At 35.4% G+C, this 7,878-nt stretch overlaps 1 non-coding gene across 1 annotated transcript; it reads right to left on the reverse strand.

Annotated features, from left to right (window-relative positions):
* Positions 1–5,982: 5,982 nt before the first annotated feature.
* LOC127089515 (small nucleolar RNA R71) lies at positions 5,983–6,089 on the reverse strand. Its single transcript, XR_007791099.1, has one exon. It is a non-coding gene; the product is annotated as a small nucleolar RNA R71 (small nucleolar RNA).
* Between the last annotated feature and the right edge of the window lie 1,789 nt (positions 6,090–7,878).

Raw genomic sequence — 7,878 nt, forward strand, 5'->3', positions numbered from 1 at the left:
CTACATAAAAGATCACGCATATCCTCCATAGTTCCCACCACCCAAAGCAGTAATAGAACCTCACTGATATCCATTAGTAGAATAAATTTCTCGCTGACACACAAAGGTTTAGGATATGACCAACATCCTCCATAAGATATATATATATATATATATAGATATATATATATATATAGATATATATATATATATATATATAGATATATATATATGTATATACATACATATATATATATATATACATACATATATATATATATATATATAGATATACATACATATATATATATAGATATATATATATATATGTATATATATTATTATATATATATATATATATATATATATATATATATATATATATATATATATATATATATAACCACAAAGGTGTATGACATTCAGACTTATCATGTGCTCAAATGAACTTATCCAAATTAGTTTGACAATATCCAATTCTTGTTACTATATTCCATATCGAATCCTCTTATAGGATTCTGATTCCTTCAAGGTTTGTGCTGACACAGGATCCCGACCAATAATAAAATAACACCATCAAGGAACTTCAAGTCATTAACGAGACACCACCTCCAAGAAACCTTAAGCAAACTAGACTATAATTGTGACTTTCCATACTAGTCTCAGAGTCACACCATGCTTCACACTTTTAGAAATATCATTGCACTTCTTATCTAGAACCCTTCATCTTAACGTTTTGATCCATCTTCAATAATCTTAGATCATGCTCTTACTAATATACAACTTGAGTTACATGATTAACTTCAGGAATACCTGATCCTCGTTCCTTCTCGGAAGTATAACTCATGAATCCTTTTAATAGGGTAGAGTATCATTGTCTACAAGATATTACTCTCCTGGGGGCCCATATCTGAAGCCATGAATCCAAGAAATTATTGAATGCCATATTTTGACTAACCAATTTACACCTTACTAACTCATGCAATATATTGAATTAATCTCTTCCAGATCACCACTTAGTAAGTCTCTTCCAACGTCACTCCTTATGGTTCTCATTATCCGTAGTAGTGATACACCTAAGAGTTACTCACACCGAATATGGTTCACTAGGTTGGTTCTCCAAACATATGACTTCTATGATATCTCTACAGATGACCAACTACGCACTACACCTTCAGAAATCCCAATTTCAAAACTACCAATCTGAGTTGTGGTGACTCGTAACTCCATCCTCAATTCGTACATCCACAACGGTACACTTATGACATTTAAGATACCCTTAGCTCCAACACGGTGTGAATGTTTATACTTCGTGATCAACCAACCAAACACTCCTCAAGAAGATAAATAACAACTAGACTTCCAATAAGCCATTATTACTCTTGCAATTCAAATAAAACGCACTTAAGATGAACCTTATCATTGCCACACACTTATGACTGGAATTTTTCTTCTAACCCAATACCTACTACACACTTCATCATATTGGGGTTACTTGTCTAGATGACTTTCCACAGACAATCCTCATTGTCTCCCCATAAGCTCTTACAACATAACATATTTCACATCCTACACTTAGTGCCCATACTCAAGCTTGGCTTGTCTTTCGTTGGTTACCATAGATTTAACTTCTCAAAACACAAGATTCACTACTCAACAAAGAGTGTGTTACTTCGCATCAACTTCAAGACAAATAATCAATTACACACACTTATGACCATAATGCCGCTATCATATACTCCTCTTAGTACCAAGGTCTAACTTTTTCCACTACACTTCTTCCTCTAAAAAACTCCACAAGTGAACGACCATCAACCATACACCCCTATCTTAGCCTCAATAAAATCCTTATGACTTCATGGTCTCCTTATCTGAAGTGCATTCCACTACAGTAGTTGTAATGCAAGATTTACACTGCTCCCAAACTCTACATTTCCTTCCTTTCTAAGGTAGTCCTCTCAACTCCAATTACATAACCATTCTACTAGAATTCCTTAAATCCAACTTACTTGCTCTTCTCCTCAACCAGATCTCCTACAACCAAAACTCACTAGAGCTTCCATTGCTATATAATATGCGTTCTCTCTCTCCAACACAAACTCTTATAATTGATCCTTAGGTAACTCAAAATTCCATAATGGTCTGTTACTAACATTGAACCTCTGACGAGCTATCCTGAATCCGATCTCCCTTCTAAGACTGAATATACTTGATTTATCTTCTAGCTTCCATTTGGTCCATACCTGTTTCACTTGAAAGAGATAGCCATGTCCTCGAGTCTCTCCTTAGACTTCACCACTACCTTAGGCTCCCGACAAAACTGAACTTCCTTATCTCTCAAGTTCTCAACCACTTGCAAGGTACCATTCCACATATACTCCATGAAGTACTCTCGTCCTTCCAAGATACTCTAGTGACCTTAACATTTCAAGGAGGTCCTCGAGTCTCTCCTTTAACATCTTTTCATTGCATAAGTATTCAACAACAAAATCCTTGGCCTAGTGGTAAGGCTTGTTCCATTTCAAGGAGGTCCAGGGTTCAAACCTCATTGGTGACATATTTTAATTTATCAAAGAATTATTTAATGTCAATTGATTGATCAAATGAATCAATTGAATGGGAGATTTCTCATAAAATTTCACAAAAAATTTCTTTTCCTCTTTCTTTCTTCCCTTCATTTCTTTTTGTTTCTGATAACTCTCTCTTTCATTCTTATATCTTCCTACTACTTCTTATCTATTGCTTCCTTCTTTATTTCTATACCATAAAATATATACAACATATAATTAATATATATTATAATATTAGGTAGTAATACAAAATATCTCAATTGATATTTTGTCTTCCAGTACTAATTGACCAATTATTAATGTTATAAAAAATGTCCTCTCTTGTACTCATTAATATTGGTATGCCTCTTTTATTAATAATTAGTCTCTTCAGAGTTCACTATTACTTTATTGGTCCCAATTGACAACATTTAGAGCACATAGGAGCTCTAATTGTTGCAACTGATAATAGATAGAATACACAGGAACTCAATTGGTCTCAACTGACAACTAATTGAGCAATTTCCTTCATATGTAAGAACTCACCTTGAAAATGAAAGTTGTGAAATGGAGATGATGATGATGAATATGAGATGACGGTGGTGATGAGCATGATCTTCATGAGCTTTTACATCTTCTTCCTTCCTTCCTCTTCTCTTCCTCCTCTTTCTCTTTTCCTCTTTCTTTCTTCCCTTCATTTCTTTTTGTTTTTGATAACATTCTCTTTCATTCTTATATCTTCCTACTACTTCTTATCTATTACTTCCTTCTTTCTTTCTATACCACACAAATATATATAACATATAATTAATATATATTATAATATTAGGTAGTAATACAAAATATCTCAATTGATATTTTGTCTTCCAGTACCAATTGACCAATTATTAAATTATAAAAAATGTCCTCTCTTATACTTATTAATATTGGTCTGTCTCTTTTATTAATAATTAATCTCTTTAGAGTTCACTAGTTACTCTATTGGTCCCAATTGACAACATATAGAGCACATAAGAGCTCTAATTGTTACAACTGATAATAGATAGAATACACAGGAACTCAATTGGTCTCAACTGACAACTAATTGAGCAATTTAAGAGAATATGAGATATTACAGCACATCTCTAAGTCAAGGTTAGAAACAATTCATTTTTAGCATGCGTAAATCAATTGTTATATTTAAGATTTGATCATGATGGGTTAAGTCAATTGCATGGGTCAGTGGAATAAGAACCATGTGTTTTATTGGTTCAAGTTAGGTGTATAGAAAAATCTCAAAGTCTTTTGAAAATTATGAAAAATTGAGATTTTGTATACTTTATTCAAATCATGTACATACCTTGACTAGAATCAAATTAAAAAGAGGCAAAACAATGTTTTCCAAACACTGATAACACTGAAATTTACCGTATTTTCGACTCCGATTTCACATGCATTCTAGTTGTTTTATTGTTATTTTGTTGTGTTATTGCTATGTTTTCCTTTGTTTTCAGGTTTTTACTTTAATCGGAGCCCCGATCGAGAAAAGGAGCGAAAAAGATCCAAAAACCCTAAAATTTAGCATTTTGTACTTGCTTATAAATAGAAACTCGAAATCACTTTTACAATCATCCAAACTTAGAGCAAAGGCAAACTTAGAGCAACTTTGTTTCACTTAGGCCTATATTCAGTATTATAAAATGGTAATCGCTTCGCATTGGAGTGTTACCACAATTGTGTAATCGAGTCTGTGATAGAGTCTGTAATCGAGTTTGGAACACTTTGGAAGGAAGTTAATCCTGCCGCCATTTTCATTTCCACTTTGCAATTTACTCAACCCTCCGATTGGAGCAGGTTTTTATTACTTGTCTTTATCCTATTTATTTTCCCGCACTCGCTTTACTTTAATTTATTTTCCCGCACTCGCTTTACTTTATTTATTTTCTCACACTCGCTTTACTTTATTTATTTCTCGCACTCGCTTTAATTTATTTATTTCCTCGCACTCGCTTTACTTTATTTATTTCTTCGCACTCGCTTTAAATTATTTATTTCCTCGCACTCGCACTTCTTTTATTTATTTCCTGGCACTCACACTACTTTTATTTATTTTAATGCACTTTTACTTTACCATGTCTAACTAAGTTTATAAGGTTAGAATGTAAGGATCGTAATTGAACCGATAATCCGTACAATTGTTCGTAGAAACACTTAAGGGCTATTTTAACTTTCAAATTAAGTTTTCCCGCACTTCAATTCCGTTGGGTAAGATCGAAAGCCGTCCAACGTCTTTTTAAACTTAATTGTTTTTAACTATTTCACACACAGCGAAAGCGCTTTGTTCAGTTCATTAGGAGATTTTAACATTAAGAAGAAAAGAGATTTTAAAACTATTTTCGGACGTGTTTATAAGTTTAGAGTCTGGTTCGTGAGAACCTCTTTTGGTTAAGAAATCCTGGTTATAATACTTTTCAAATTAGTCAAGATACTATATTTCTTAAAAATAGGTTTACTACTCTAACGCAATGAGCGCCTTTTAATAAGTGACAATAAGAGGGTTTGATTAGGGAGTACAACTCGGTTCTGAATACGCGAAAGCGACAGTTCCTGTTAAATTAGTTTTTTCAATGTAGGAAACACTGCCCATAAGTAGCTCTATTAGCAAGTACTTGGATTATTAATTAATTACGTGAATTACATTCGACCCTGTCTTTATTAATTAATCTTTATTCAACACTTTACTTTTCATTGCACACTCCAAAAAACACCTATTTTGATTGCCTTTGATAAACACCATAACAATAGATAACGATAGATTGACACTTGGTCTCTGTGGATTCGGCAATCTTTTATATTACTCTGACGCGTTCGTATACTTGCGAAAACCACGCATCAAGTTTATGGCGCCGTTGCCGGGGACCAATTTCGTCAAATTTCATTTTCCTATTGTTATATCGTTTAGACTTAGGCTATTTCCCGCCGGTCAATGCGAAGAACTCGCAGCACCGGAAGTTTAAGCTTAGTATACCCTCTGGCGAAACCTGAACGTTACGCTCACGCACGTTTATTCTTTCATAGAATTAAGAGAGCTATGGGCGAAGATCAAAACCAAAGACCTCTTAAGGATTTCGCTCAACCATCTAATGAAGAACCTAGTTCTAGTATAGTAAACCCAACCATCCCAGCCAATAATTTTGAACTTAAACCATCCCTGTTGCAACTAGTGCAACAAAGACAATTCGCAGGTCTCGCTACTAAGAACCCAAACCATCATTTAAAAATATTTCTTCAATTAACAGACACTTTTAAAACCAATGGAGCTTCTCCTGAGGCAATACGTTTAAGATTATTTCCTTTTTCCCTCAGAGATAAAGCCCTATCATGGTTAGATTCCCTTCCACCCAATTCCATTACGACTTGGGATAACCTTAGAAGAGTTTTTCTTGCTAGATATTTTCCCCCGAGTAAGACCGTCGTTCTTCGAAACCATATACCTAGATTTACCCAAAACTAAGGAGAATCGCTGTTCGAAGCTTGGGAGAGATATAAAGAGTTGTTACGAGCATGCCCACATCATGGTTTAGAAAATTGGTTAATCATTCAAACCTTCTATAATGGACTTCATTACAACACAAAGATGACCATCGACGCTGCCGCAGGCGGTGCTCTGATGAACAAACCTTATCCTGAAGCTAGTGCCCTCATCGAAGATATGGCTCAAAACCATCAATCATGGGGAGTCGAACGAGCGACAGTTGAGAAGAAGGAAGCCCAAGGAGGAGTGCATGAACTAAGCTCTATAGACATGATGCAAGCTAAAATGGACGCATTAGCCCTCAAGGTCGAGCATATGTGCATAAACCCGAATACTGTAGCAGCAGTTTCATCGGATTGTGAGATATGTGGAACCAAAGGACACCAATCTGCAGAATGCAGTCTATTAAACGAAACCCACTCTGAGCAAGTGAACTACACCCAAGGGAACCCATACTCGAATACCTATAACCCTGGATGGAGGAATCACCCGAACTTCTCCTATAAAAATAATAACCCTATTCAAAATAATGCACCTCTGAGACCTAGTTATCAAGCCCCTAGATCAAATCAACCTATGCAACCTGTACCACCAAAACTGAGCCTTGAGAAAATTATGGAAAATTTTATCACCGCTCAAACCCAACAAAACAAGGAGTTCATGAACCAAAACATTCATGTTAACGAATTGATTACTCAGTTAGGAACCAAGGTTGACCAAATAGTTACTCACACCAAGATGCTTGAAACCCAGATCTCTCAGGTAGCTTTAAACCAAGCCCCTCAGACCACACCTGGAGGACACTTCCCTGGACAACCTCAACAAAATCCAGAGGACAAGCCAATGTCATTACCCTACGAAGTGGGAACACTTATGATGAGCCACCAAACCCTAGATTGAGTGAACCCGAAACTTCTAAGGAATGTATCAAGCCCCCGGACGAGGTACAGGAACCAGAGGAATCTGAAAACCAGGAAGGTCGAGATATAGGAGAAGAACCTAAAGATAAAACTTACGTACCACCCCCGCCATATAAACCACCTATACCATATTCGCAAAGACTCAAACAAACCCAGATCAATAAACAGTATCAAAAATTTATTAAAGTTATAAAAAAACTTCATGTAGAAATCCCTTTCACAGAAGCCATCACCCAAATACCTTCTTATGCAAAGTTTCTCAAAGACATCCTTACCAACAAACGTAGACTTGACGATCCGAAGCCTTTGGAATGTAATGCTATTCCCGAGGACAAATTAGCAAAGAAAGATAAAGAACCTGGAAATTTCTCCATTCCTTGCCTTTTGGGTAATCATGTCATCGAAAAAGCTTTTCTAGACTTAGGAGCTAGTGTGAGCTTAATGCCTTTAGCAGTTTGTGAGAGGTTAAACTTAGGAGAATTACAACCCATTAAGATGTCACTTCAGTTAGCCGATAGATCTGTTAAATATCCGATAGGAATTTTAGAAGATGTTCCTATTAGGATATGTCTGTTATTTATCCCTACTGATTTTGTTGTCATGGACATCAAAGAGGACAGTGATATACCAATCCTTCTAGGTAGACCATTCTTATCGACTGCAGGAGCCATAATAGATGTCAAGAAAGGAAAGTTGACATTTGAGGTGGGTGACGAGAAAATAGAATTTATACTTTCAAAATTTCTTATGGCACCTGTGATGGGAGACTCGTGTTATGCCTTAGATATCATTGATGAATGTGTTAGAGAATTAGAACAAAAAGAAATTATAAAAACAATTAAGTTACCATCAACTCTCATAAGGGAAGATGATGACTTTAAGAAACCCTACATCGATGATAACCTTTACGAATGTT

The sequence above is a fragment of the Lathyrus oleraceus genome, chromosome 5 (assembly GCF_024323335.1).
Source record: "Lathyrus oleraceus cultivar Zhongwan6 chromosome 5, CAAS_Psat_ZW6_1.0, whole genome shotgun sequence".
Classification (NCBI taxonomy): Eukaryota; Viridiplantae; Streptophyta; class Magnoliopsida; order Fabales; family Fabaceae; genus Lathyrus; species Lathyrus oleraceus.